Source organism: Syngnathus typhle, unplaced genomic scaffold, assembly GCF_033458585.1.
Source record: "Syngnathus typhle isolate RoL2023-S1 ecotype Sweden unplaced genomic scaffold, RoL_Styp_1.0 HiC_scaffold_34, whole genome shotgun sequence".
Lineage (NCBI taxonomy): Eukaryota > Metazoa > Chordata > Actinopteri > Syngnathiformes > Syngnathidae > Syngnathus > Syngnathus typhle.
The window spans coordinates 284,803-308,317 of NW_026871940.1; the positions used below are offsets into that span (position 1 = coordinate 284,803).

The 23,515-nt window shown below is 41.5% G+C and overlaps 1 long non-coding RNA gene across 1 annotated transcript; it reads right to left on the bottom strand.

Moving 5' to 3' along the window:
* Positions 1-53: 53 nt before the first annotated feature.
* LOC133147159 (uncharacterized) lies at positions 54-2,811 on the bottom strand. The gene is made up of 4 exons (XR_009711528.1): positions 1,347-2,811; positions 1,068-1,240; positions 789-931; positions 54-711 (listed from the first exon to the last, which is right to left on the bottom strand). It is a non-coding gene; the product is annotated as an uncharacterized LOC133147159 (long non-coding RNA).
* Positions 2,812-23,515: the final 20,704 nt, after the last annotated feature.

Genomic DNA, 23,515 nt, shown 5'->3' on the forward strand with positions numbered 1-23,515 from the left:
CTAGGTCACTGAGCTGTTTAAATATTGGAAACAAAATATAATAAATCACACACAAGAGAAGGAAAAAAATAGTGCCTTTTGGGACAAAATACAGTTTTTTTAATTGAGTCAAAGAAGTAATGCAAGAAATAATATAAATAACTTTCAAAAACGCTGAAGACATAACAAATAAAAACATATCAAGTATTTTACTGATTCAATAGATAATAATCGCTGTGTGCCCTGCGATTGGCTGGCAACCGGTTCAGGGCGTCCCCCACCTACTGCCCGATGACGGCTGGGATAGGATCCAGCACACCTGCGGCCCGCGTGGGGACTAAGCGGTTCAGAGAATGAATGGATGGATGGATGTTATGTTAATTTCAGTGTTATTTTTTAAGAGTTTAAGTGCAACATGATTGAAGACGCTGTTATACAAAAGATAATGCAAACATAATTTGAGGCAAAAAATATAATAAATAAATAAATAAATAAATAAATAAATAAATAAATAAATAAATAAATAAATAAATAAATAAATAAATAAATAAATAAATGAATAAATGAATAAATGAATGAATGAATGAATGAATGACTGAATGAGAACAGAAAACAGACTGTATCTGAGGCTTAGTAGAGTAAAATCAGAGGCTTCCGACTGTTAAAGGCCAAGCTGTTCTTTGTCTGCATTTCTGGATGCGTGTAGAACCACAGGCAAGACCCAAGAACATACTAAAAAAAAACATGAAAGATGTGTTGAGGAAAAGGAGCAAAATGCTTCATGAAAATATTCCTTGATGGTTACTCACAGAAGAATCAGAAGAAGTCCTGTGTGTTACCATGCTGGTTTGGGAGTTTGTGTTTCATGTTACCGTGCTGGTTTGGGAGTTTGTGTTTCATGATGCTGGCCTCCGTTGTACAGGTCTTTTGGAAAGTCTTGGCTCTCCCTGTGCTATAATATAACATCATAATTAATTCATTTTGAAAAATCACATTACAATACAGTCATAAATCAAGCATATGTACAACTTGTGTCCATCTTGAGTGAATGATATGAACACATTCAATTTGGAATCACAATTACTTACCTGTTGCTTGGAGTCAATAGAAAAGGAGAATAACACTGGTCCCATGGATCTTCTTAAAATGTCGGTCATTTTTTTGGCGAGACAGGCCAGGTCTCATCAAGGCTGAGTACCAAGGTGGCCAAACAAATGGTCTATACAAATGGAGCATGTGGAGCCACACGCAACATAGAAAACTGAAGAAGAAAAAACATAGAGGTGGTTGAGGACATGAGTTGAAAAAGACATTCAAAATTAAAGAGAGTGTTTTGTAACAATAGTCAATAATAATTGGCTACTTACAGAGGAATGAGAAGTCCTGCTTCTTGCCACCCTGGTTTGGGAGTCTCTCTCTCTCTCTCTCTCTCTCTCTCTCTCTCTCTCTCTCTCTCTCTCTCTCTCTCTCTCAAGTGCGCAGACTGTTGCCTGGAGGCCTGTAAACGGCAGCAATCAACACATTGAGGGGAGCTTCAAGTTTCACCACAACAAATTCAATGTCGGTCACACCCTGTATGTATTTCTTTTCCTGGGCTGCAATGTGACTTTTGACACAAATACCTACGCCGCCACCAAGTTTTGTTGCCAAGTCAGGACAGTTTGTGTAAGAATCTCTTCGGTTCCTGTGAAACATTGTGAAGCCTTCCAAGCAGGCACGTCCATCAGCCACAGATCCTTGAAGGTGTGTCTCTGTGAAGCACAAAACATCAGCAAAGTGCAGCTCGTGGTGGCACCTGATGTCCTGCACATGACAAGACAGCCCTTCGGTGTTATGATGGACGACAACCAGGTGATTTGCTCGATCTACCGACGGCATCACGTGAAGGAGTGGCATGACGCTCTCCAAAGAATCCTCTGCCATCTCAGCAAGAGCAGCAGTGATTTCTGGATTTGCATGAAGTCTTCTCTCGTCCATATGCAGAATATGCAGACCGCTGAGCGAGGTCACTCTACTCAGAGCTACGTACCCCATGCCGTGTTCGAAAACGCCTTTCAGCGAAACAGCAGCCTCTGACGTTGTCATGCCTTGTACCTTGTGGATCGTGCAGGCAAAAGCAAGCTTGATGGGAAACTGTCGGCGCGTCACTCCAGGCTTTTTCAGCTTCTCCTCCTGTCTGTCAATGTACACACGGTTAGCGGCACGCGCTGTGTTACTCACATGATCAAGTTCCAACCCAACTTTTCTTTTCTTCTTCTCTCTCTCTCTCTCTCTCTCTCTCTCTCTCTCTCTCTCTCTCTCTCTCTCTCTCTCGTGTAACGTCAGCGCTCCAACTTGGTGTCGTGGAGCCACGCCAGCATCTCTGGTCCCAGGTCGAAGAGGCCGGCCTCTGAGGGTGGTCTATATGTTGGTGTAGGTGTTGATGGTGTGGTCGGCTGTCTGCTCGAGGGCTCCGCACTCGCATGCCGCACTGTCCGCCAGACCCCACTAGACATGTTGAAGCGCCCAACACCAGTTCTTAAGCGGTTCAGTGTGGTCCACTGCTGGCGAGGTAGTTCGTCTCCTCCTATGGCGCCGTCTCCTGGTTCCCAGACATAACTGTGCATGAGGGAGGGGCCAGCTGCCTCCCACTCCTGCTTCCAAGCTGCTGCCAGCCAGGCATCTCTGGAGATGTCTTCAGGGATGGAATTGAGCATCTCTTGTGCTGCCATGTTGTAGGGGTGGCGTGCCTTGAGTCTGCTTGGGAGTCATTCGTCCATGATGAATGTTTTTGCATGCTCAAGGTCTTTGTGGAGAAAAAAGGACAATCCAGCAAAGTTGATTGAAAATGTATGATTGTACAGAGGGCTTACACAAGCTTAACTATAAATTACAACATGTTACAATTTTATAATTACATTACAATAAGGTGATATGTCATGCCTACCTCCATTCTGGGATGAACTGCTTTCGCCAGATAAAAACTGTTAAAATACAAAGGAGTGAAATAGCAGCATTTACTCTCTTTAGAAAGAAAGGAAAAAACATGTTTCATGACGAGCAACTTACCTCATCTGTTTTCTGTTCTCGCCTGGTGATTATGACATTCAAAAAAATTCAAAATAAAAGTTCAAAACAATTAAAAAATTAAAATGTAAAAGGCCTTCCCTTAACTCATCTTTAAAATTTGATTGTAAAATAAAGGTTTAAAAGGTTAAAATTTGATTGTAAAATAAAGGTTTAAAATTTTAAAATTTGATTGTAAAATAAAGTTTTAAAAGGTTAAAATTTGATTGTAAAATAAAGGTTTAAAAGGTTAAAATTTGATTGTAAAATAAAGGTTTAAAAAGTTAAAAAGTCTCCTCTCAACCATAAGTTAATTTAAAAATGTAAAAAGGTAAAAGTTTTAAAAGTTAAAATTTAAAAAAAATAAAAGTAACATTTTTAAAAATTAAAACGTTAAGTTAAGGGAAGGCTTTTTAAAAATAAAAAGTTGAGTTAAGGGAAGGCTTTTTAAAAATTAAAAAGTTGAGTTAAGGGAAGGCTTTTTGAAATTTTAATAAGCCTCTGCCTTCCCTTAACTCAACGTGATTCCTCACCGACCCCCAACCACTATTCCAGCAGGTTTCTTTCATTTGTCATTTTGAGCAACTTTCGCCCCAGATCCCATCTCACCTAAAGGCAACAAATCACCCACCACATCCCACCACTAATATTATACACTTACGACAACGTTCACGTTCTGATTTCCATCCTTTTTGCAAATGCTGAACCACATGATTTAGCTGTGACTTACCTTTCAGTGGCCAAAACACAGAAAACAGGATTGTGATAGCTGTAGTACGTTTGCAAGACACCTGAATGAAGAGCACACTGAGGTCGAGAGACAAAAATTAAGTCAAGCAATGTGTTTTTGTCAGTGGTAGCAGTGGTTATGAGTTGCGTGTAACCTGTTGAGCGAAACAAATCGAGAATGGGCTTGAATGAGGCAGATAGCATATCTTCATTAAAATCTCCACAAACCAAGATCTGATGATGGTCCATTACTTCAAGGTACCGCAAGAGATTTCCCAAGCTTGGCAGAAAAGTGCGCAGACTGTTGCCTGGAGGCCTGTAAACGGCAGCAATCAACACATTGAGGGGAGCTTCAAGTTTCACCACAACAAATTCAATGTCGGTCACACCCTGTATGTATTTCTTTTCCTGGGCTGCAATGTGACTTTTGACACAAATACCTACGCCGCCACCAAGTTTTGTTGCCAAGTCAGGACAGTTTGTGTAAGAATCTCTTCGGTTCCTGTGAAACATTGTGAAGCCTTCCAAGCAGGCACGTCCATCAGCCACAGATCCTTGAAGGTGTGTCTCTGTGAAGCACAAAACATCAGCAAAGTGCAGCTCGTGGTGGCACCTGATGTCCTGCACATGACAAGACAGCCCTTCGGTGTTATGATGGACGACAACCAGGTGATTTGCTCGATCTACCGACGGCATCACGTGAAGGAGTGGCATGACGCTCTCCAAAGAATCCTCTGCCATCTCAGCAAGAGCAGCAGTGATTTCTGGATTTGCATGAAGTCTTCTCTCGTCCATATGCAGAATATGCAGACCGCTGAGCGAGGTCACTCTACTCAGAGCTACGTACCCCATGCCGTGTTCGAAAACGCCTTTCAGCGAAACAGCAGCCTCTGACGTTGTCATGCCTTGTACCTTGTGGATCGTGCAGGCAAAAGCAAGCTTGATGGGAAACTGTCGGCGCGTCACTCCAGGCTTTTTCAGCTTCTCCTCCTGTCTGTCAATGTACACACGGTTAGCGGCACGCGCTGTGTTACTCACATGATCAAGTTCCAACCCAACTTTCTTTACGCGGGCTTCATTCGGATAGTTGACCAATTCCACAATTTTTCCAAACGTCCCGTTGCACAGACCTGCTTGAACATCAAAATTACGCGTGAGCATAACACGAGCACCGAGGGCAACTCTGATCGAGTCCGGGAGCTCGCTCTTAGCGCCTTGCACAGGGAAAGTTTGCCTCGCCATTCTGCCGGTTTGTTTGTCCTTCTTGTAGTCATCTGCATCAATTTGTACAATGTCCTTATGAAGCAGATCCAGCATCGCAGAGTTATGGCCATCTACCTGTTTATTGGTGGCAAAAACATGCAGAATATGACTTGGACACATTTCTGGAGAAGTGTACCTCGTAGCAAGAAGAGCTCTGTCCAGTTCCGAAAGTTCATCAGACTTTTCTTTCACCCGGAGTCGGTTCAGCAGTTCGGCAAAGGCAACATCGTCTTTCTGCCTCATGATGGCGGTGAGCGTGATCTTTTTGAAGTTGTCACGCCAGTGGTCCAGCCGAGTGGGATCGTACACGCATAGCGGTTTGGACTGTCTCACGGGAGGGAGCTGAAAGAAATCTCCAACAGCAAGAACAGACATGCCACCAAAAGGTAAATTGATGCCTTTGATTTGTATCAACCTGGCATTCACGTAGGCAAAGAGGTCTTTGGACACCATGGAAATCTCGTCGATGATGAGTATTTGGGCGATCGACAGCTCGGCTCTGACTTCGTCCAGTTTATTGCCCAGGCCGTGGTACGGGGGTTTGAGACTTCTCGGCAGTTTGAGCAGACAATGCAAAGTTGTCCCAGAAATGTTGAATGCCGCCGTGCCAGTGAAGGCTGCGAGAACGACCGTCTGTTTGGAAATGTCGGCCTCCTCAGCCAGTCGTGGTAGTCTTTGCAGTATTTTGGTAGCCTCGGTGTGGATACACTTAATGAGATGCGATTTGCCGGTCCCGGCGCCACCGTTGATGTGGTAGAAGAACTGCTCGATGGGCTTTGAGCTACACACACGTTTTATGCACCAATCTCTGACCTTGTAGAAAACAGACGCTTGCTTTTGGTTCAGGTTCCGATACATGTCACGTAACACTGCGGGATCGATGGCAGCAGCTTCTGTCGCAATGGAAATTTCAGACGTTTCTGACCTTACGTTATAGTCCGGGACATTGTCCTCCACGTTGTCATTTGGTTCATCTCTTGCGTTGTTTTCCTCAATGCATTCGAGTCTTTGCAACTCGCTCTCAGGAGCCAGGTGGCACCATTCGTTTATGACGAGCCCGCTCTCCTCCACCTCTTGGATGGCATCGTCAATGTCTTTACTGTGCTTCTCATACCTTTCTCTGTTCCTGTTGACAATTTCGCACACACGCTCCACAGAGTCGTTATATGGTAACTGTACACAGGCATGATCATGAAACAACTGATATGAGGGACAGCGTTCAGATTTTAACTGGCAATTAGCACGATGAGGCAGGTACAGCTTGAGCAAGGAGCAGTAATATTCCTCTGGATTCTTTTGTTCAGAGAATTTGCAGTATTTGATGACCGCAGCTTTTTCTTTTCTTTTCTGGACAAAGCCCATGTCGTTCAGCAGAGGCAAAACATTTTTGCCTTTTACCTGTTTTCCATAAACAATTCTGCATGTTGATGCAAAATCGGCCAAGCACATCACTTCAAAGTCCTTCGTTTGGGGTCTGCTTTTATATTTGTCTGGCAGGCCAGTCATCCACACTTCATGAGACTCCTGCGTTTTGCCCTCAAGGAGCGAGAGAGGATAACTCATTTTCAGCGGATTGTCACTCGTTTGTACAAATACCACACTGCGAGAGGACTGTTTCATATGCAAGCCACACGCGCGTGCGACACACTCCTGAGCACTCACTTCTCTTTTCTTTGAGTACGCTTGCATGATTTGTTTCATTTCATCGCTCTCATTGACATTTTCATTGCGTGAGTTTTCAATAACAGACTTCAGGTATTGACTCAGACCGTGTTCAGCTTTGCTGATGTAGCTGCAGATGTATGAGATGCACGAAAAGGCATTCAGAATGTACTGGATGTCCAAGTTGGCATCCCAGGCAAGAAGCAAATGGCGGTTGTAGTTGTTCACCCAGCAGTCTTTTGGATCTCGCTTGAGCACAACAGAACTCTTTGAGGCGGTCGTGTACAAACATTCCACGTACTCGGCGTCAGTGAGCTCGCATTTAGCCAAAAGCTGCGGCAAAGTCAGGGATGAGGTTTCGGGTTCATTCAGCAAACGCTGCACACGAACAAGCTTGTCATTTGCCACCACCTGCTTCTCCTTGTGTTGATCTTGATTTTCACAGGCTACAGGTGTGATGATCATTGTGGTTTCGCACGGTGGTCTGGGAAAACCAAATCGGCAGTTTGCACCTTGGTGTTTGACGCACGTTTTGGTGTGACCTTTGCTGTGCATCTGAACTTCTGTGACTTTTTTATACAACTCGGGTTCCTTTTCTGGGTCCGGCAGCTGAGCCGAGATGTAGCGGGACACAAAATCGCAGATGGCTCCTTCTGAGGCTTCCTCAAATACAGGGGCATCTTTAACCCATATGAGGCAATGAATGTGAGGACTTCCTCTGTGCTGAAACTCCAATCGGTAAAAGTAGTCGACGACTTCACCAATCGGTCGTGCCGGAGAGAGGATCAAATCTCTGAACAGAGCTTCCACACGTTTGTCAAACATGCGCATTGTCGTCACAGGATTGCTGCGCAGAATTTCACACTTCGTGGCCCAGTCAAGTTCAGCAAAATTCACCACCTCACCTTGTTGCGCTTTAATGGCAGTGATAACCTCTTCCCAACGCATTTCGGCAGCAGAAAATGTGCAAAAGAATGTGGGTGTACCCAGCTGTCGGATCATTGCAAAAAGATCTTTGGTGGTTCTTTCCCAATAGGCTGGCGTGCCTCTCAGGGGCGTCATGAAACGGACTGCATCCTTGCTGCGCACCAGTTTTTCAACTTCACGTTTGTCCTGCAGCATAGCATTGTTTATCCTCCGACCATCCCTGGTAAAAGGTTTACCTTTGCGTAGCTGGATTCTCATGCTTGATGTTGCCAGGTAAATTTCAGTCACAAACTGAGCAAAGAACAAGTAGTTTGTATCACGAGCAAAACGTTCATCCACACAACACAGACGTGTTTTGAAATATTTGCTTGGTGTTACTTTTATTTGTCTGTCTTCATCAAGGGTGTTTTGTCCAGTTGGAAATTGCACTGGAAATGCCATGGCCTCAAGTTTGGGAGTCCTGAAAAAGCTTACGGGGTTATTTCTTTCTGCAGGAGCCACACAGTAAATGCCTTGAGTAAAACTCATAATTTCCTCTGACACATCATTTGGTTGGAGACATGACTCCAGGATAACCCCACCGTTTGGTGCATCACCTTCTTCCACATTTTCAGCACACTGTTGTTGCTGCACATTACCACGTGCATCGTTCTGTGAGTCACTGTTCAATTCACAGAGAGCATCCCTCTCAAATGCGTGGATTGCCTCGAGGTCTTCCTCATTGTAGTCACTCTCGTTCATTTCATCTTCATCAGAGCCGCTGTCATCATCAGTGAGCGTCGGGTCACAAAGGTCAGCATCGTCGCGAATGGTGATGTTTCTGTACTGCGGATGAATTTGTTTCAGTTTTATCAGGGCACTCATTAACTTGGACCAAGTGACAGTTTGAAATATCTGATGTCCTTTGTAACAAAGTCGTCTTTTCAGTTTCACTCTCAACACCTGAGACCTACTTCTTAGTCTGGGCAAGACATTGACCGTTTCTTCCACTTCTGATGGTACACACACAACATTCCCACGGATGGCTCGTTGTTGACCCTTTGGCAGAGGGACGATTTTGGCAAATGAAATGCATTTTGAAACGAGATGTCTTTCCAGAATATTTAGATCACACAGTTCAGCGGGAATGTCTGCAAGTTGGAGATTGTTAGTTACAGCAAGTGCTGGCATTTTACCATCTTTGAGATGTGCATGGCAGGTGTGACATATCCACTCCATTTTTCTCTCATCCGGTACTTTGCAGCATGTGTTACATTCACGATTACAAACATGAACAAACCTTCGTGTAAGGCAACTTGCAACAACGTCCTTGTTTTTCTTATATTTGGTCAGCTGGCGTACTTGATTGGGAAATAATGCTCTGTGGCAAACTGTGCAAACAAAAGTCGGTCCATTTTTTACCTGAACTTTGAATAGCGCAACAGCTTTCATGATTGCGCAATTGTTTCTCTCTTTACATAATCTGTTAATGACTCTGTATTTTTGTAGTACTTTCATTGCAGTGCGATGAGCATTTGCCTTCATTGATGAATCATGTTTGGCTTTCCAAAGCAAACTTGAGTTCTCCTTCTGCTTGGATCTGAATGCAGGATCAAGTGCGTAACGGTCTTTGATATAAGAACGTTGTTTACGCCTAAATTCATCATCATGACCATATCTTTGTTTGATATAGGAACGTTGTTTGTTCCGAAATTGATCGTCATGACTATATCTCTGCTTGATATAGGAACGTTGTTTGTTCCGAAATTGTTCGTCATGACCATATCTCTGATTGATATAGGAACGTTGTTTGTTCCGAAATTGTTCGTCATGACCATATCTCTGATTGATATAGGAACGTTTTTTGGTCCGATACTCAACATCATGACTATATTTCTGTTTGGTGTAAGAACGCTGTTTCATCTTAATTGTGTCATGTTTGCTATTGTCGACTGCAAACGACTTCTGTTTTACACGGAAATTAGGATCTTGCTGGTAGCGAGTCAATATGTAAGACTTTTTACGTTGTCTAATCTCTGGAGTTTGGCTGTAACGTTCCTTCTTTTTCAGGTTTGCGTTTATTCGCCTTGTTTCTTGTTTTGTGACTCTCGCCATAGCTTTGTCAATTATGTTGTAAGCTTGAGTTCGTCTTGCAAATGTTCTCCTTTTGGATCTCGCAATTTTCAACACATCTCGTGTTTTTTGTTGTTGTGTACATACCACCGTACTGTTGTGTGTCATCTCAGCAGCAGACTGGCTTAACATAGCGTCATCATTGTGTGTTGTCATTGGAGAAGCTTCTGCATCAGTCGCCATTTCACGGTCACTTGCATTGTCAATAGGTTGAAAACTTACCGGCATCAATTCATATTGAGTAGTGGGAGCGGCACCAGCCAGAGTGAACACCTGTATGAGCTTATCTATCAGATCGTTCAAACATGTAAAAAGCATCATGACAGCTGTACCATGTGGTGCACCGGAGGGCGGAGGGAGACCATCACGGTCTCTGGCGTGTGGATCAAAATAGCCATATCTTCCTTGTTGGTTTCGGAAAACAGCAATAAACAATGAATTCATAACCAAAAGAGCATAATTTACCTCTGACACCAGGCACTGAAGTCCGTCACAGAGCATCATAAATGCCACATCAGCAATAGAGGAATTGAAAAGACCATACATTGACTGATACTTTATTAACACGTGTTTTGTGAAAGCCATTCACAATGGATGGAATTTCATCGGTTGCCAAATGAGGATGTTCGTATCGTCCTTCTGCTTTCAGCACAGCCACAGTAGCCACATAGAGCTCATTGCCTCGATCGAGAACAAAGTCCAGGTGAGCACTTGTCACATTGTCTGTCTCCTGCAGGAAAGCTAGAAATGTAGCAGAGTTTGCAGCACACTGACTGTTTCTGGAATCAGCATACTTTGGATGATCTTGACTGTAGGATGCCAAAACACATGTTACAGGATCATGAGATGTAGACATCATTACCTCCGTAGAGTTTCCAGGTTCAGTGGCCATCAATTGTTTGGCAGTTGTTGGTTTATCTGCACTTCCAGAGTCTGTGTTGTTTTTACGCTGTTGCCATCTTACCTTGGCAGCTTGCGCCTTCTTGCTTTTGCGTGGCATGGCTCGTGTCTTGCACTTTTGTCAATTGGATCTCGCACAAGAGGTAGTAATATTTCACAGTTAGGCCCAGGTCCAAGAAGTTATATTTCAATGCACAGCCCACAACGGGTTATATTTTGAATGCACAGCCCACAACAGGGTTATATTTCAATGCCAATCCCAAGGCAGGTTTTTTTTTTCAATCAGATCCCGCACCGCAAGGGATCAAGTCAAGGTCCGATCCAGGCAAGGATCAAGTCAAGGTCTGATCCAGATACCAGGGATCAAGTCAATGTCTGATCCACACCACAAGGATCAAAAAAAAAGTTTGATCCTCAACACAGGGATCAAAGTCCACGTCTGATTCGTCAATGTCTGATCCAGCCCACAGGGATCAGTCAACGTCCACCACAATGCGTCTTGTCAATCCAAGATAGACAGTGAGTGAAAGAAGTCAGAGACAAAAAGTGGAGCAGCAATAAAGAGGGTTGGGGGGGGGGACTCAGTCGGCAGCCTGGGGAGAAGGGGTACAAAAAGCATAAAAGCATTAATTAGAGTCAACCACAGTGTTCAAATAGTTGTTACAACGGTACCATCTTTCTACTTCTTTTGTAATTCACGTCAGCTTTAAAAAATGGTGGCACTGCAACCTTATTTTTACTGTCACTGCTGACCCGCCGTATACTAGAAATGGTTTTTGAATTAAGTAAATGATTAAAAAAATAAGTAATTAAATTAAATTTGCATGACAATTTATAATAAAATGTGAAATTCGGTTAGCAATTCTGTGCAGAAAATCATGCGTTTATTAGGTGGCCACAAAATTAATGATAAATGGCACAGCAGTAAATGTTAAAAGATTGTAATATTCCTAACAATAGCATTTGTACATTAAATGTATAAACGCAGGTGACAGGATCTCTGCATCTAATTGTATGTTGAACAAAGAACAAACAGCATTTTTTACAGTTAAACATCATCACTATGAAACTTTTATTGCATAATGGGTGGAAGCATGGTTAGCTGGCTGGATATAATCCGCACTTCACCTTTGGTCAAAGCGAATGAACTCTGCAAACAGAGACAAAAAGAGAATCAGTTATTGAACTTGAACATACATCTGCGTACAAAAAACGTACAAAATGTTGCAGGACTATTTAAAATATAGACATTTTGATATTTTAAATATTTTTAGCACACAATCTACTTAACCAAAATTAAGCAAAATCAGAACATAAACATTTGAATATGATTCACTTCAAACACATCCACACAGTGGTCACAACTGGGGATGCTCCTGTCACCATACAAACCCATCCGAACCAATGAAAAATAAATTTGAGGACTAGTCGCTATTTGCACACAACACGACTGAAGAGTCACAATGTTAGAAATCAGCATCTCAAAGAAAAAAAAATAGAACGTATCTATATATGCTTTGTAATGATAGCAGAAGTAAAAAGACTGCCCCATAAAAGTCGTTGAAAATTGAACAAGCTACCACTTGTTTTTGAAGGACATGCAGTGGCGATGAAAAAAGCATTGCAGTCTAGCTCGGCAGGTATTCAATGGCCGTAAAATGTTTCAAAATGGGAGGGATTGATGTATGAAATTATAATGTTGACAAACAAGTTTGACTCTTGCAGTTATTTGGATAATCGATTTTATATTTCTTTTATTGTTTACACTGAAACAGTTTTTTAACGTCACTTGGGTGACACCTAGTGTTCAAATTGGGAAGTAACAGTTTGGACAATGTGTAAAGCACCACCACAACAAACGTTGTAATGTATGCCAAATCTCTCCCACAAAAAAAAACCCTCGAATCTTTGTTAAAGTATTTTTTCAGGTTCCTTTCTATGTAACACCAAAACCTACTTTCCAATCTCCTTTAGTCTTGTATTTTCAAAATCCAGTAAAAATCAAGAGGATGAAGAAAGAATTATTTTGTTGCTGCAAAAATTATAAATCTGTCTGATGCCATTAGTGAAATTAAATAATCATAATCCACACCTTACCTGATCAAAGCAATTCAACTGCATAGAGAGGAAGAGAGAGAGAGAGAGAAATCAGTTACTATACTTGAACATACATTTCCATCAAATGTAAAAATTTTAAAAATATATTATTTTTAAATACAAACAAATATTTTGGTTTGAGAATTTAAAATATTTCTTGCACACAAACTCTACCAATCAAAAATAAGATACAATACAGCATACAAACGTGAATCTTCTTATGTTTGGAGAAAATGTTCAAACTTCCACAGAACCCACAACACACCTTTTACACATCCGCAAAATGGTCAGAACCAGAGATGCTCCTCTCATGATCAGCCAATTTTCATGAAAAATGGTGTAATTCAAACATATTATCAAACTACTCAATCACGGCCTTCAGGGTTCTCACGGTGAGAATGTATGTGTGCAGTGAGATCACATACAAACCACTCATACAGATTGCAATGCCTTATTGAGGCATACAAAAATACATTTATCGAACATTAAACAGACTTCCGAATCCCCCGAGTCTCGTATTTTCAGAAAATCAGTCAACCAAAAACGTGCATGTAAAAAGAAATCGTTTGTAATGACTCAAAAACTGTGTGTGTTCATATGCATATGAATTTACAGCCACTGAACATTTTCATTAAATATGAATACATGACTGAGTTAGCCTCAAATACCTAATTTTCTAAACAGAAATTACTTTGACGCTAATAAAACCACCAGGTTGTTAGACGTTCCCCGTTGTTATTGAAGAACTCCACGGAGAAAGACGCCATGCATTTCTGCCGTAAAGAAATTAAAATGGCGGCCGTAGGTTTATTGACTTTATAAACGTAACCACTTAAACCAAACACATGGCAACTTATACAACAAATGGACATTCAAACAATCTTAACACTGTTCAAACATGCAACCTATCGTCCTAATTTTGTTATATCTCAATCACCGCCAACGTCAGAGCGTCTCGAAGCTAGAAGACGCACTAACTATATTACCTCAACGTTTGAATATATGTCGTTGCCACGCGCGATAACGAGCTAACAGTAGCAGATGCTAGCGTGCTAACGGTAGCAAGAAAACGCAAGGACCGTTTGGGGCTATTTGCCTACACGCGCGGACAGACAAACACCGAATGGACATAAACATGATAGTTTATAGTAAATTTAGACCATTAAAGAAACACATTTGGCCAGTTGCATTCTTATGAGGACGACGTGTTGCTACTTACCTTCGGCACCCATTCACGGCAGGACCGGGATGAATGTGTTCACCTCGTGACGCGTACATGCTCTCGTGATGCATTTACGACAATCGGAAAATCTAAATTTCAAATCCCTCGGGTAAGTAGCTTATTAAATTATCGTGTTTTGAGCCACGTACCTAGTCACAAAAATGACGATGTGCTGCTGGTTGAATATCAAAAGTAGAGTTTGGATTCAGAAAATCAGTCAATTGCCGTCTAGCTCGGCAGGTATTCAATGGCCGTTGAATGTTTCAAAATGTGAGGATTGATGTATGAAATTATAATGTTGACAAACAAGTTTGACTCTTGCAGTAATTTCGATAATCGATTTCATACTTCTTTTTTCTTTTATTGTTTACATTTCCAACGAAGCGACAGCACCACGTCAGTTTTTAATGTCACTTGGGTGACACCTAGTGTTCAAATTGGGAAGTAACAGTTTGGACAATGTGTCAAGCACCACCACAACAGACGTTGTAATGTATGCCAAATCTCTCCCACAATAAAAACCTCGAATCTTTGTGACAGCAATTCATCAAAGCAATTCAACTGCATAAAGAGGAATAGAGCGTGAGAGAAAGAGAGCGAGAGAAATCAGTTACTGTGCTTGAACATAGATTTGTATCACATGTAAAAATTTTAAAATGTTATTTTTAAATACAAATATTTTGGTTTGGGAATTTTAAATATTTATTGCACACAAACTCTACCAACCAAAAACAAGAATGAATTATCAGACATTCACTATCACCGGTACACGCACATGTGCTTCGAATGAGGACATTGTGGATACGCTGCATGTTTACTGTCTGCATTCAGAGATGAATGCAAATGGAGCGCTTTTTGCTTCTTGGAACAAATCTGAATGCGTCTTACAGCTTGCTCGCAAACTAACATACCGTATTTTTCCATGTATAATGCGCAAAATGTAAGTAATTTATTGTCCTAAAATCTGGGGTGCGCATTATACATGGATACAATTTTTTTTTATTTATCCGGATATCATACGGAGGCCGCCATTACATGCGCTTTCTTCTCTGCTGTTCACTTCAAACACACTCCATACGAACACAATGCTCTCATATCAAAGTCTGCTTTGTTGTCAACTTCTTCACATGCCGAGACACACAAAGAGATCGAAATTACGTTTTCTCTATCCCACGGTGACAAGACATAGTACACGATAGACATACAAGTAAACGACGCAATATAAAAAAACAAGAAGGCACAAACAATAAATAATAAGAGTAATAATAAATAATAAATAACCAGATAACACAACAAATAAGAGCCAGTGTGCATACAGACAGTAAAACTACAGGATGCTACGCAGAACGGGGAAGCGAGTTCAGGATCCTAACAGCCTGGAGTATGAAGCTGTTTGAGAGTCTGGTGGTGCGGGAGCGCAGGCTTCTGTACCTCTTCCCAGAGGGCAGAAGCTCGAACAAACAGTGAGCGGGGTGACTCACATCACTCACAATCGTGGTCGCCTTGCGGGTGAGATGGGTGGTGTAAATGTCCTTCAAGGAGGGGACGCTCTCAATGGTGCCGCGGTAAAATGTAGTCATGATGGCCGGAGGAGCGCTCGCTCGCCTGAGTTTCCGCAGGAAGTACAGGCGGCGCTGGGGTTTCTTTGCCAGTGAAGCGGTGTTGGTGGACCAGGAGAGATCCTCACTGATGTGCACCCCCAGGAACTTGGCGCTGCTCACTCTCCCCACCACAGCACCGTCGATGGTCAGCGGCAGGTGTTGGGTGTGACCCTTCCGGAAGTCCACAACAATCTCCTTGGTCTTGTCGACGTTCAGCAGGAGGTTGTTGTCCCTGCACCACATGGTCAGAAGGTCAACCTCCAGCCTGTATTGAGTCTCGTCTCCCTTGGTGATGAGACCCACCAGAGTCGTGACGTCAGCAAACTTCACTATACGGTTGTCGCTGTAGGTTGCAGTGCAGTCATGCGTCAGGAGGGTGAAGAGCAGCGGACTGAGCACGCAGCCTTGGGGGGCCCCCGTGCTCAGCGTGATGCTGGCGGAGATTTTGTTGCCAACACGTACTACCTGTGGCCTCTGACAGAGGAAGTCCAGTAGCCAGTTGCAGAGGTAGGTACTGAGGCCCAGCGTGTCAAGTTTGCTGATGAGGCGTTGTGGCACAATGGTGTTGAAGGCAGAACTGAAGTCCACAAACAGCAATCTCACATACGTGTCCCTTCTCTCCAGGTGGGTGAGGGCCGAGTGGAGGGCAGAGCAGATGGCATCCTCAGAGGACCGTTGGGCTCGGTACGCAAACTGGAAGGGGTCAATGGTGGGGGGAGAACAGATCGGATGTGCTCCATGACAAGCCGCTCAAAGCACTTCATGATGATGGGCGTAAGTGCCACGGGGCGGTAGTCATTGAAGCAGGACGGAGCAGGCTTCTTCGGCACAGGTACGATGGTGGCAGCTTTGAAACACGACGGGAGGATGGTCTGCTGCAGGGAAGTGTTAAAGAATTCTGTGAAGACATCCGTCAGCTCACCAGATGCTTGCTCGATCACCTGCTCGTTTGCTGTCACAATACACAAAAAATGCATTAGAAATTTGAAATGCAATAATGCAGAAATTAGAGTAAAAACAAAATGTAGAAGTTAGAGCAAATGTTGAATCCCCATAGAGAATGAATGGGAAAATAAAAAAGGCAATTGCGCTAAATCTTTCTAAATTTGGAACAAAACAAAAAAAAATGGCCTCAGGAGGTTCACTTTTGGGGTAAAAATGTTGAAACGGGTTAAATCGGACAAAAAACGAAGACGTTAGCGCAAATGTAGCTATTTGGGGAACTTAGTGTTGAAATAAGGTCACTTCCGGCTTGATTCGGGTCATTTCCGGTCTAATTTGGGTCACTTCCGGTTTAAAACAGATCACTTCCGGTTTAGCTGAGGTCACTTCCGGTTTATTCGGGGTCACTTCCGGTCTGAAAAGGTCACTTCCGGTTCATTTGGGGTCACTTCCGGTTTGATTTGGGGTCACTTCCGGTTTACCAGAGGTCACTTCCGGTCTATTTGGGGTCACTTCCGGTTTATTTGGGTCACTTCCGGTTTAATTAAGTCACTTCCGGTTCGTCTGAGGTCACTTCCGGTTTATTAGGGGTCATTTCCGGTCTAAAAAGGTCACTTCCGGTACATTTGGGGTCACTTCCGGTTTGATTTGGGGTCACTTCCGGTTTACCTGAGGTCACTTCCGGTCTATTTGGGGTCACTTTCGGTTTGATTTGGGCCACTTCCGGTTCATTCTGGGTTCATTGGTGGCACTTCAGGGTCATCCAAGATGGCCGCCACACTGGAATTGGGGGTCAAGGGTTGAATTGTGTAAGCATAGTGGAAGTGGGGGTGAATGGGAGTGAATGTGGGAAGAATAAGGTGAATTAAGTGAATAAATTTGGAATGGGTTGAATCGGTTGAAAAATGTAGAAATGAGAAGGGAAAAAGGAATTGGGTGTGAATTTCAAAATAAAAGAAGTGAAGTTTTTGGTAAGTTGTGGAATAGGTAGAAAAATGATGAACAGTTGAAAGTTGGAATGGGTTGAATCGGTTGAAAAATGTAGAAATGAGAAGGGAAAAAGGAATTGGGTGGGAATTTCAAAATAAAAGATGTGAAGTTTTTGGGACGTGGGAAGTTGTGGAATAGGTAGAAAAATGATGAACAGTTGAAAGTTGGAATGGGTTGAATCGGTTGAAAAATGTAGAAATGAGAAGGAGAAACGGAAATATTGGAGAATTGGGTGTGAATTTCAAAATAAAAGATGTGAAGTTTTTGGTAAGTGGGAAGTTGTGGAATAGGTAGAAAAATGATGAACAGTTGAAAGTTGGAATGGGTTGAATCGGTTGAAAAATGTAGAAATGAGAAGGGAAAAGGAATTGGGTGTGAATTTCAAAATAAAAGATGTGAAGCTTTTGGTAAGTGGGAAGTTGTGGAATCAGTAGAAAAATAATGAACAGTTGAAAGTTGGAATGGGTTGAATCGGTTGAAAAATGTAGAAATTAGAGTAGAAAAACGAAATTTTAGAGAATTTTGGTTGAATTTCAAAATAAAAGATGTGAAGTTTTTGGTAAGTGGGACGTTGTGGAATAGGTAGGCAAAAGATGAACAGTTGAAAGTTGGAACGAGTTGAATCGGTTGAAAAATGTAGAAGTTAGAGGTGAAAAACGAAATTTTGTGAAAATTTGTCGGAATTTTTAACGTGAAAACGTGAAATTTTCGAATTTGGGAATTTTGGGAATGTCGAGAATCCTTCCGAATGTGATTAGAATGTGCTGAATGATGTGAATTTCAAATTGGAACGACGTAAATGTGAAATGTCGAATGTGCCATTAAGAATGAATGGGGAAAAATTTGTCGGAATTTTGGGAATTTTGCGGAATCGGAAAATTTTCGGAACGAGCAAAATACAAGCGCTCGTCGCGTGAATATTTGGAATACGTGAAAAGTGGAATGGAGTGAATCGGATGAATTATGTGGAAGATGAAACGTGTCAAAAAAGTGTGGAGAATCGTAGAGAATAATAATAATAACTAGAATTGCAATTTCGGAAGAAATTGCGTGTGAAGGCGAAGGCAGATGTTAAGTTACAAACGTTAAGCGTTAAAAATGATGAGCGGGAAGAATACAAAGGGAAAATAGATAATTGTGAAATAAATGGGAAAATGTTACAAATACATGTTACAAAAAGGTACAAATGATAAGCGTTAAAAATGAAACGTTACAAATGTTACAAAAAAGGTACAAATGATAAGCGTTGAAAATGATAAGGGGGAAGAATAAAGAGTAAAATAATTTATGACTCCCAATGTGGGAATCGAACCCACTACAGGAAACTGGCTCGGGTTGACATTTCCATTGTGTTTCCGACTGAGCTAATGAGGACCCTTCCTTCTTGCTGGTTGAATTTGGTTAATGTAATGAATGTGTTTGTTGAATGCGAATGCGTAATCAAAGTGGTGGAAATTGCTTAATGTAATGAATGTTGAATGCGAATGACAAAAGTTACAAATGATAACCGTTGAAAATGATAACCGGGAAGGATAAAGAGTAAAATAAATAATGACGCCCAATGTGGGAATCGAACTGACGCGGGTTTTGATACCACTCGGGAATGATGCTCGTGTAGTGGAATCACTTGTGTTTCCCACGAGCTAATTGAGTCCCTTACTATGTCGTGGTTGCAATTGGTTAATGTAATGAATGTGTTTGTTGAATGCGAATACGTAATCAAAGTGGTGGAAATTGCCTAATGTAATGAATGTTGAATGCGAATGTTAGTTACAAATGATAAGCGTTGAAAATGATAAGCGGGAAGAATAAAGAGTAAATTAATTAATGACGCCCAATGTGGGAATCGAACCCACTACAGGAAACTGGCTCGGGTTGACATTGCCATTAAGAATGAATGGGGAAATAAAAGGCACAAATTTGCTAATTACTTAAAAACGGTAAATGTTATGAACGCGAAAAATACTGGCAAGCGTGCCATGAATTTTTGGAACGTGTGAAAGGTTGAACGAGGTGAATCGGTTGAAGCATGTGGGAGTAGTTAGATGTCAAAAAAGTGGGAGGAATAAGTTGTTTAATAATAAAGTACAATATCAATGTGTGAAGGCCTTCGCCTTCACACAACTAGAATTGCAATTTCGGAAGAAATTGCGTGTGAAGGCGAAGGCAGATGTTAAGTTACAAACGTTAAGCGTTAAAAATGATGAGCGGGAAGAATACAAAGGGAAAATAGATAATTGTGAAATAAATGGGAAAATGTTACAAATACATGTTACAAAAAGGTACAAATGATAAGCGTTAAAAATGAAACGTTACAAATGTTACAAAAAAGGTACAAATGATAAGGGGGAAGAATAAAGAGTAAAATACTTTATGACGCCCAAAGTGGGAATCGAACCCACTACAGGAAACTGGCGCAGGTTGACATTGCCATTGTGTTTCCAACTGAGCTAATCAGGTTCCTACCTCAGTAACTGTTGAATTTGGTTAATGTAATGAATGTGTTTGTTGAATGCGAATGCGTAATCAAAGTGGTGGAAATTGCTTAATGTAATGAATGTTGAATGCGAATGACAAAAGTTACAAATGATAACCGTTGAAAATGATAACCGGGAAGGATAAAGAGTAAAATAAACTAGAATTTTGCAATTTCTGGAGAAATTGCGTGTGAAGGCGAAATGTATGAATAACTTTTTCGGGGAATGCTGCCGAACGATGTTGAAACGTGTTGAATTACTTGAGAAATGTAGAATATTTGGAGAATTTGTGGTGAATTTCAAAATTGAAAGTTTGGAATATTTGGTAAGTGGGAAGTTGTGGAATAGGTAGGCAAAAGATGAACAGTTGAAAGTTGGAATGGGTTGAATCGGTTGAAAAATGTAGAAATTAGAGTAGAAAAACGAAATTTTGGAGAATTTGGTTGAATTTCGAATTTGGAATTTTTGGTAAGTGGGAAGTTGTGGAATAGGTAGGCAAAAGATGTACAGTTGAAAGTTGGAACGGGTTGAATCAGTTAAAAAATGTAGAAGTTAGAGCAAATGTTGAATCCCCATAGAGAATGAATGGGAAAATAAAAAAAAGCAATTGCGCCAAAATCTTTCTAAATTTGGAACAAAACAAAAAAAACGGCCTCAGGAGATTCACTTTTGGGGTAAAAATGTTGAAACGAGTTAAATCAGACAAAAAACGAAAAAGTTAGCGCAAATGTAGCTATTTGGGCCACTCAGTGTTGAAATAAGGTCACTTCCGGTTTGATTCGGGTCACTTCCGGTCTAGTTTGGGTCACTTCCGGTTTATTTGGGTCACTTCCGGTTTAAAACAGGTCACTTCCGGTTTAGCTGAGGTCACTTCCGGTTTATTTGGGGTCACTTCCGGTCTAAAAAGGTCACTTCCGGTTCATTTGGGGTCACTTCCGGTTTGATTTAGGGTCACTTCCGGTTTACCAGAGGTCACTTCCGGTCTATTTGGGGTCACTTCCGGTTTATTTGGGTCACTTCCGGTTTAATTTGGGTCACTTCCGGTTCGTCTGAGGTCACTTCCTGTTTATTAAGGGTCATTTCCGGTCTAAAAAGGTAACTTCCGGTACATTTGGGGTCACTTCCGGTTTGATTTGGGGTCACTTCCGGTTTACCTGAGGTCACTTCCGGTCTATTTGGGGTCACTTTCGGTTTGATTTGGGGCACTTCCGGTTCATTTTGGGTTCATTGGGGGCACTTGAGGGTCAATCCAAGATGGCCGCCACACTGGAATTGGGGGTCAAGGGTTGAATGTGTAAGCGTAGTGGAAGTGGGGGTGAATGGGAGTGAATGTGGGAAGCATAAGGTCAATGCATTTGGAATGGGTTGAATCGGTCGAAAAATGTAGAAATTAGAGTAGAAAAACGAAATTTTAGAGAATTTTGGTTGAATTTCAAATTTGAGAATTTGGAATTTTTGGTAAGTGGGAAGTTGTGGAATAGGTAGGCAAAAGATGAACAGTTGAAAGTTGGAACGGGTTGAATCGGTTGAAAAATGTAGAAATTAGAGTGGAATAACGGAATTTGAGAGAATTTTGGTTGAATTTCAAATTTGAAAATTTGGAATTTTTGGTAAGTGAGAAGTTGTGGAATAGGTAGGCAAAAGATGAACAGTTGAAAGTTGGAATGGGTTGAATCGGTTGAAAAATGTAGAAGTTAGAGGTGAAACACGAAATTTTGTGAAATGTCGAATGTGCCATTAAGAATGGATGGGGAAAAATTTGTCGGAATTTTGGGAATTTTGCGGAATCGGAAAATTTTCAGAATGAGAAAAATACAAGCGCTCATGTCGTGAATATTTGGAATACGTGAAAAGTGGAATGGAGTGAATCGGATGAATTATGCGGAAGATGAAACTGGACAAAAAAGTGTGGAGAATAAAAGAGAATAATAATAATAACTAGAATTTTGCAATTTCTGGAGAAATTGCGTGTGAAGGCGAAATGTATGAATAACTTTTTCGGGGAATGCTGCCGAACGATGTTGAAACGTGTTGAATTACTTGAGAAATGTAGAATATTTGGAGAATTTGTGGTGAATTTCAAAATCGAAAGTTTGGAATATTTGGTAAGTGGGAAGTTGTGGAATAGGTAGGCAAAAGATGAACAGTTGAAAGTTGGAATGGGTTGAATCGGTTAAAAAATGTAGAAATTAGAGTATAAAAACGAAATTTTGGAGAATTTGGTTGAATTTCAAATTTGGAATTTTTGGTAAGTGGGAAGTTGTGGAATAGGTAGGCAAAAGATGTACAGTTGAAAGTTGGAACGGGTTGAATCAGTTAAAAAATGTAGAAGTTAGAGCAAATGTTGAATCCCCATAGAGAATGAATGGGAAAATAAAAAAAGCAATTGCGCCAAAATCTTTCTAAATTTGGAAAAAAAAACAAAAAACGGCCTCAAGAGGTTCACTTTTGGGGTAAAAATGTTGAAACGGGTTAAATCGGACAAAAAACGAAATAGTTAGCGCAAATGTAGCTATTTGGGGCACTTAGTGTTGAAATAAGGTCAATTCCGGCTTGATTCGGGTCATTTCCGGTCTAATTTGGGTCACTTCCGGTTTATTTGGGTCACTTCCGGTTTAATTTGGGTCACTTCCGGTTCATCTGAGGTCACTTCCGGTTTATTAGGGGTCATTTCCGGTCTAAAAAGGTCACTTCCGGTACATTTGGGGTCACTTCCGGTTTGCCTGAGGTCACTTCCGGTCTATTTGGGGTCACTTCCGGTCTATTTGGGGTCACTTCCGGTTTATTTGGGTCACTTCCGGTTTAATTTGGTTCACTTCCGGTTCGTCTGAGGTCACTTCCGGTTTATCAGGGGTCATTTCCGGTCTAAAAAGGTCACTTCCGGTACATTTGGGGTCACTTCCGGTTTGATTTGGGGTCACTTCCGGTTTACCTGAGGTCACTTCCGGTCTATTTGGGGTCACTTTCGGTTTGATTTGGGGCACTTCCGGTTCATTTTGGGTTCATTGGGGGCACTTGAGGGTCATCCAAGATGGCCACCACACTGGAATTGGGGGTCAAGGGTTGAATGTGTAAGCGTAGTGGAAGTGGGGGTGAATGGGAGTGAATGTGGGAAGCATAAGGTGAATAAATTTGGAATGGGTTGAATCGGTCGAAAAATGTAGAAATGAGAGTTGAAAAACTGAATTTTTGAGAATTTGGTTGAATTTCAAATTTGAAAATGTGGAATTTTTGGTAAGTGGGAAGTTGTGGAATAGGTAGGCAAAAGATGAACAGTTGAAAATTGGAATGGGTTGAATCGGTTGAAAAATGTAGAAATGAGAAGGGAAAAAGGAATTGGGTGTAAATTTCAAAATAAAAGATGTGAAGTATTTGGGAAGTTGTGGAATAGGTAGAAAAATGATGAACAGTTGAAAGTTGGAATGGGTTGAATCGGTTGAAAAATGTAGAAATTAGAGTACAAAAACGGAATTTGAGAGAATTTTGGTTGAATTTCAAAATAAAATATGTGAAGTTTTTGGTAAGTGGGAAGTTGTGGAATAGGTAGAAAAATGATGAACAGTTGAAAG